Here is a 6,333-nt window from a genome sequence, read left to right as displayed (position 1 = left end):
CTAGTAAGAGAGTTTCATATTCTGCCATATTGTTGGTGCACCTGAAGTTTAACCTATAGGCTCGGCCCTCTGCATGATTTTTTTGTTTGTTATGTATCCAAACCCCTGCTCCTGCCCCTAATTTGTTGACTGACCCATCGAATTCAAGAAACCAGAGGATTTCTCGGTTAGGAGAAGAATTGTCAAGTATTGTGGGACTTGGCATTAACAACTTGAGATCTTGGCTTACATTTGGTTTTTCCACTTGAACAGTTTTGTTTATTGGTTTCTCAACCATTATTTCTTGAACAACAGTTTCTTCATTTATATGCTGATCTTGTTTGAGTGTTTGGGTTTCTTCATCATTTGTGGGACCTGTATTATCATTGAAGAGAATATAGGAGTCTATGTCAGAATGGACAGCATATATGGGAAAGTTTTGAGGTTTTCCTTCACTGCGGACCATGTATTTCATAAGTGACTCTCTATACAGCCTCTTGGGTTGCCCAAAGACTGAAATTGTGGCATATGACATGTCTAATTGTAGGGAACCTTGGAGTTTAGCCCCCCCTGATCTTGATAACAGCATTCCATATTTGGGTGGGATATCAGCAACTACAACATCCATTAGAATTGTTTTATTTGGATACTGGACAAGTGACACACAGATCTTTTATTAAGCCTAAACATTTAACTTGGCTGGAGTCAAATGAAAATAGGTCCTTATAAGGCCTTGTAATGTCTAGGTTGAGCCTCTCCATCACTGATTTAGGCATAAGGTTATGAGAGGCGCCTGGATCAAACATTGCATTATGTAGTATCTTATCATGAACATGCAAGCTGACATAGAAAGGTAAGATCCCAGTAACTATTGTCTTTCCATCAACCTCTGGACCGAAAAGCAATTGTGGGGTGTCATCCAACACATTGACATTATCTTTATTACGAGTAAGTTGAAGGGACTTCTTAATTTGTTGTTTGTAAATGTCATGCTTGGCTAGTTCTGAAAGAGGAATAACTATCTTCAATTTGCCAATTTAAGCTTCTAAGTCAAAGGGTCTTTCAGATTGGATCTTGGTATTGTGGGTGACAACCTTTTCCTTGTTCATTAAGTTTTCTTCTTGATTCTTATCTTGATCTTGAGGCTTATCATTTTTACTCATCCCTTGAGGAGTGTTACATGGATTAGGCTGCAGAGGTGATGCAGCCATTGGCTGTTGTTTTGAGGAAAATTGTTCAGTGACTTCTTCAACGATAATTTCAATTGTAACTAAATCAGTTGGGTCAATTGGCTCTATGACTATGGCCTTTTTGGGCTGTAGGCTATCGTTTGTTTTTTTAGGCTGTGTTACATTTACAGTTCTGCTTCTTAGCTTGTATTGCTTATGAAGTTCATAAACAACTGTGTCATAGCCTTGTTTAAAGTCAAATGACTCACCTGACCTGGTTTGGAACTGCTTAATGTCATCATCCTTATGATCTTCTTGACTCAGAAAAGCTTGCTGCTCATCATTCAGGCCCATTAGGTTAATGTGGGTGTCATCTACTTGCTCATTTGAAGTGGATGCTTTAGTATAGTTTTCCTAGAACGGAGGTCTTATCTCTGGATCAGAACTGGCCTTGCCAGCGTTTGGGTTTTGATTTCTCCTAAAATTAGGATTCCTGATAGGGTTATTTTGTGGTGCTTCCCATGATGACTTTCTCTCAACTGATTCTACTCTATCACCCAATCTCTTCATACCAGTGAGTATTGCATCCAGTTTTTGATCAAAGGCTGAGGGTTCTTCTTTGAAGGTGGTTCTCTTTTCCAATCTTGCCCTGTTTCTTTTGGCAATCAGGTTAGCCTCTACTGTGACAACAACCTTTTGGGCATCTTCAAGGGTTTCAGGGGCTCTTTCCTTTAACTGTTATGCCATGTCCGGGTCAAAACCATCAGGAAATTTGTACAAGGCTAAATCAAGAGGAGGTCTTAAATTCTGTGGTATTGCATTATATACATTATTAAATCTTGCATAATACTCCAAAACGGTCTCTTGAGGACCTCGTTTGATTGTATCATATTCACCCAGTATGTGCAAGGGATCTTTTTTTTTTTTTCCCATCTGTTAGTAAAGGCTTGATAAAGCTCATCAGGAGTTGTTATGGTATTTACAGCAAGTGATCTAAACCAAGTTCTTACATCACCTGTCAGGCTCTGAACAAAAATTCTCATCCTCACGCTGTCATCATCTATTTCATAGTTCTTAAAATGATCTTGCATCCTTTTGGCATGCTGAATAGCTGTGAAAGGGCCAGTGGAGTCAAAATATGAGATTTTGGATTGGTAGTCCTAAGGTAGAGCTGCAGCATTGGCAGGTAACTGCAGGGGTGCATATCTATTTGCCATATTTGCAGGGTTTATAGGATTGACAGGGATAACTGGGATAACATGAACGAGTGGTACAACAGGGGTAATAGGAACGGTAGAAACTAGAGTGTTGGTCAAGGGAATATGTGCAGTGGATGAAGGTGTGAAAGGAGGGCTTTGAGATGTAGATGGTGAACTAGGGGAATCAGGGGTAGACCAGAATAGAACCTTGATTGGAGTTGGAACAGGGTTAGGGTAAGCTGTCTCAGGACTCAAATCAGCAAGATTTTCCTGCCCTTGCTGCTTCCTAATGATTTTAGGGATTGTGTTAGGGTTCTCAAAAACAGTTGGTGGGTTGGGATCAGGATTTGACCTTGTATACCGTGGATTCTTCTTGGGAGCCAACTTCTGAACTTGTTTTTTGAGTATTTTTTGGAATTTTCTTGTATCTGCAAGGACCAGACAAGATTTTGGAATGGCTGTGTATATCTTAAAGCCTGCATGAATATTGACTGAAGCAGCTTTTATCAGAACCTGTTAATGTAAAACAAAAACAGTTTTTAAGGCTTCCTGGCTGGCATTCAGGCTTCATCTGCAGCTTTAAGAAATATACAGCAATTTGAAAATCCTGAGGAGGTCCCCAGTGGAGTCGCCATTTATGTTAACACCCAGGTTGTTCCCTATGACTCCCAAGGGAATACAGCCGGGGTAACCACTAAACAGGCTTTGGATTAAAGGTCCTAGCCTACCTATAACCAGAGAGGGCTCTCTCTTTAAGTTTTAGCTCTGTTTTGTGAAGATTTTAGGCTAGATGTGAAGTGAGGGTTTGGTTTGAATTTTGGTTGAATGATATCTTTCAATACCTAAGATGAGATGTTCAGACAGTTGTAATTCATTGGGCAATGGAGTCTATGGCTGTGAATTGTTTGAAATGCTTGAGTAGGAGTGTTCAAATTGCAGGGCCTATTGAGTATTCCATGAAACAAACTTAAAATTGTGGTGATGATGTATGATTAGCCAGTGGAAGGAAATTAAGAATTTCCCACTAAACTGGTGGTGTGAAAATGAGATAATTGCACAGGAGCAGGCTTGAATTCCTGAACAAAGATCGCTATGAAAATTATAGTCTAGAAGTGCAGCAATTAAGAATTACACTTATTATAACTATAACTGAAGAAAACATTTATAACAACATAGATTGAGTTCAGGGTATTGCATGAATAAATCCTGAAACTATTCTTTTTCTTTGCTGTTAAACTTTTAGAACATAGAACATGAATGATTTATGAAGGAATGAAATCCATAACAAAGAGGATAAAGAAAAACTTATTGTATTATGAAATACACAGGAATCCTGCAGCATTCAGCAAACACACCATAAACGTATCAAACGACTCAGAACTTGCGAAATTCCATCAACTCTTTGTATTAGACTCTGAATCATTACAGCATAGGATGTCTTCAAGAGAAAAACAACAACCCCTGCAAGCTTATGCGAGGGGGAATATATACAATTGGCTTTAAAAATATCTGAGCCGCTGAGTCGGTTTCCAAATAAATATGCTCAGCCACTTTACAAAATATCAGTTTAGGAAGTTATTGCTGTTTTGAATACAAAAATGAATAGTCTTTAATTCTGTCAGATGTCTTCTTGACATTTGGAGGTCACTGAGTCAGTTGAGCGTTCTTTATTAATGCTGAACAGTGTGTCTTTATGGTTGCTGTGCTGTAGCTTTCAATGCTTTGGTGGCCGAATCTGTCTGCTGAGTTGGCTTAGATATTTTTCTCCAAGTCATTGTGTATGCATCATATTTTCTGAACATGATGACTTATGTCTTTTGGTGATAAACCTTTGATGAAAGCCTCCTGTTTACAGCAACAACTGTATCATTCTGGTCCACCACTCCTGTGTAGGCAATTGATGCCTTGAAATTGCATCTAGGGTTTCATCTACCTCTGTGTATTTGTAGAAGTTTGGAGGCACTTCAAACAAATGTCTAATCTCATTCATAATGAAAAATAAGTTCTCTACTCTATCGTAGAGACTTTGCCCAGATGCTGGTCCTGTTACTTCTGAGGTGCTTGATCCTTGAGTGATCTGATTGGTGGCAAATGTGTTCACCCTTTTTGCATAATTCTCATGAGATAGTAGACTCCCTGTGCTGTTCAGTAAGCCAGGAAGACCTCTGCCCTGTAATACTGCAAACTTATCCATGAACTTGTTTACTTCTGTCTGCATGTCCTGGCTTCTTCTGTCTAATGTTTGTACCAGGCTTTTCAATGTGAGGACCCTCTTTATCAGCTGGATGGTTTCAGTTCTATTGGAGATTCCCATTGCTACCAGCTGAGGACCTGTGCGGTTATTGAGCACATTGATCATTCTGTTGGCTATCTCAGGCATATTGCCTAGAGATTCCCTTGATCTTTGGACTTCCTTGTGTGCTTTGGCTATGAGTTCTGTTTGCTCATGAATAGTCTCAATGTATTGCCATTGATCTGTTATTGATTGGCCAATGTTGGCCCACAAAACTTTCTTGACCTCAGCCACCACTTTGTCAAGGGTGAGCTCTTTCTCTAGCTCCTTTATCTTCTCTTTAAGAGCCTTTATTTCCCTCCCCTTTTCAGCTACACTTTGTTTAGATTTGTCACATTTTTCATTCACCTTAGCTAAATTATCCTTGGCTTCATTCAGCTATGTCATCTGTGTTTCCAGGAGTTTAATTTCACTCATCAACTTTTGCATGTCTAGGCTTGGAGCCTGATCTGGTGCCGTTGCTGGTGCTGAAGTTAATGGATATGTTTGAGCTGTCTACCGTGTGGGAGGGGCAGTAGTTTGTGGGGGCTCCTCAAGGTTTATGATCTCTGGAGGGGGCTGAGAAGTTTGACCTCCTTCTTTCTGCTGTAGGGCTGCCTGCAGTGCAGCCTCTATCTCTACCAGCCTCCCTTCTGTTTCCAACAATTGTTTATTGAGGGCTAGTAGCATGGTTGTTGCATCTTGGTCTTTTCTTTGCTGGGCAACCTCCTCTGTTTGAGGGTGAAGGGTTGCAGGGACCTTTGCCATTTTCCTCAAGGCTACAATATATGCATCCCTTTCCTTTAGTAGTGCCTGCACAGCTTTGGGATCCTTTGGGTCTTGCCCAAGCTCTATAATTATTTCCTCTAAAGACTTGATCCTGTTGTCTTTAGCCTGGGAGGATGCATTTTCTAGCTCCAGTTGTGCAGCAGTGTTATTCAACGAGTTCTGCAACCTGTAATTCGTCAATGTTTGATCTACTAGAGTGGCATACACCATCTCACCCGTCTGTTTATGCAGCTCAATTTGGTCCATTGGGTGGATGTCTTGGGACAAAATTTCCAAATTTGTTCTAATATAATCAGCTGCAGACTGTGGCTGCAACGCTGTGGGCATAAAATGGCTCATTATCATTTTGCCCTCTTGCACATCATACACAAACATCAATCTCTGCTGGTTTGTAGGGGCCATTTTTAACAAGTGGTTGTACGACTGCAACCTCACTGGCTAATTTCTGGCCTTGATGTCTATGAATTGTTTCTTGATGCTGGAGTCACCTTCCCTTTGTTGCCCTGAGGAGCTGACCTCTCCTCCAAGTGTTCTTTGCTGCTCTTGCTGTAATGAGCTAGCTGATACCTCTGTACTGGGGGGACCCATCTATGCTTGACCAAGAGGCATCTCTTCTTCTGAAAAGGGATCAAGCCTTTGCCTCTTTTCCCCTTGCTGTGTTGTTGTGGTGCTGAGGGGAGTCTGTTCCTCTCTCTCTCTTTTCTTACCCCTCTCTTCATTTGTAGGGGTTTGGAGTACCGAAGTCTCCACTGTCACATTCTGCACTGAGGCCTCCTTCTCTTGTGTTTGCTGATCATTCGGAGCAGGAGCCTCTGCCATTTATTCCTGCCGTTCAGGATGATCTTCAGGCTGCTTGTCTTGGGCTAATTCCTGCTCTTTAGGGGCCTCTTATTGTTCTTGTTCTTTGCCTTTATCCTTGGCTGAG

This window comes from Pinus tabuliformis, chromosome 4_2 (assembly GCF_031772625.1).
Source record: "Pinus tabuliformis cultivar Carrire ecotype Pingquan chromosome 4_2, CPIR1, whole genome shotgun sequence".
Classification (NCBI taxonomy): Eukaryota; Viridiplantae; Streptophyta; class Pinopsida; order Pinales; family Pinaceae; genus Pinus; species Pinus tabuliformis.
This window is presented reverse-complemented; position numbering follows the sequence as displayed.